Below are 1840 nucleotides of genomic sequence, written 5' to 3'. Positions count from 1 at the left end.
TAAATGGTAAAGTATATTTATTCCAATTTTACTAGGCAACCCTAAAATACTTTCTAAAGTAGTTGTTTCAATTTATAATCACACTGGCAGTGTGTAGAAGTTCCCACCATTGCACATCCTTGTTACCATTGGTACCATCAGACTTCACATTTTATCGATCTGGTGGGTGTAAAATGACATCTAACATTCAATTTGCATTTCCCTGACTAATGCAATTTCTGATCTAATAAGGTTAGGCATCTTTTCAGGAATTACACGTATTCTTTTTCCTCTTCTGTGAATTCCTGTTTCTACCTTTTGCCTGCTTTATAAGGGTTCATTTTCCTTATTGTGTCATAGGTGTTTTTATTTGCAATCTTTGGTTAAGAGTATTGCAAATTTTGCCTCCCAATTCCCGCCTTATCTTTTCACTTTCCTTATGGTGCCTTTGATAAATAGAATGAACAGAAGTTTTAAAAATTTAATGTAGTCAAATATACCAATGAGTCTCCTTAAGAAATCCTTCCTTACTCTGAGGTCATAAATAGAGTCTCTTCTAAATGTTTAAAAAATTTGCCTTTAACATTTTAATTTCTTAATTTATGTGGAGCGCGCGTGTGTGTGTGTGTGCGCACGCGCGTGCGTATGCGCTTGTCCAGTTGGACATTTCGTACCTGAGTAGTAGGTATGCTGGAACCAAGATTCAGGACAGGAAGCAAAGCACATTCAAATATTTCGTCAGTGGGAATCCATCCAGCACTCCAGTGTCCATTCTTTAGCCCTACGGTGACAATTCAGACAGATAAGAGGAAGGACATCACACTGCTTAGAAGCCCCAAGTTCAGTAGGAACCAATAACTAACTTTTCTGACTATGGGCATAGCTTTCAGGTCCTGGCAAGGGAAATGCCTAGTTATAAGCTACATGACATCAGGAAAATTTCCATAATATATTTACGATTCATCCTCAGGCTTCCAGGACAAATACAGTTTGTCAGTCAGAAGTCATTTTTATCATAAATACTACTGCCTTGGAACACAGCTCAAATTCTACATTTATCAGGTTTCAAGGTATATAGAAAAGAAAAGGTAACTCAAGGGCAATTTCTTATGTTGAAGGAGAAAGGGTGTGTTAACATTTTCCTTCCCTCAGTGTGTGTGTGTGTGTGTGTGTGTGTGTGTGTGTGTGTGTGTAGAATATGAATAGGGATCTGTTTTCATTATTTTCTATGTGGATAATGAGTTCTCTCAGCACTATTTGCCGAATAAGTTTTTCCTCATGGATCTGTAGTGCCAGCTAGATCATCTTTCAGTTTCACTATACATGTGAGTCTGTTTTATTAGCTCTCTATTCTCTTCCAGTACTCCCCTATGCTACTTACTACCATATAGTTCTAATTATTATAGTGTTGTCTTATACCTCCATACCAGAGGTCAAGTGCAGGTAAGTCTTGTTTATTTGCGATGGCTTTTTTTTTTTTTTTTTAATCTGTCGACCTGTCTAGGCTACAGTCCCAGTTACGCTGTGAAGTAACATTGCAGATGTAATTTAAGCCTCTAATCAGTTAACTTTAAGAAAGATTATCCTGGATTGTTTGGGTGGGCATGATTGACATGTAGGACTAAGGTTTCCTCAGGAGAGAAAAGAAATTCTACCTGTGGGTGACAGCTTTGGCCAGTCCCTGTGGAGTCCCATTGTGCTTATGATGGCCTCTTCTATGGATTTTGAACTTGCTTAACCAGCCCCTGTATACAATCATGTATACAAATTCCTTATCATAAATTTGTCTTTCTCTATCTCTGTCTCTTGCTTTATATCTGTTTTTCTCTCTGTCTTTCTCCGTCTCTGTCTTTCTCTCCCT

The sequence above is a fragment of the Pteropus alecto genome, unplaced genomic scaffold (genome assembly GCF_000325575.1).
Source record: "Pteropus alecto unplaced genomic scaffold, ASM32557v1 scaffold7, whole genome shotgun sequence".
NCBI classification, from domain to species: domain Eukaryota; kingdom Metazoa; phylum Chordata; class Mammalia; order Chiroptera; family Pteropodidae; genus Pteropus; species Pteropus alecto.
The sequence above is the reverse complement of the archived record's forward strand: the minus strand, read 5'-3'. Positions refer to the sequence as shown.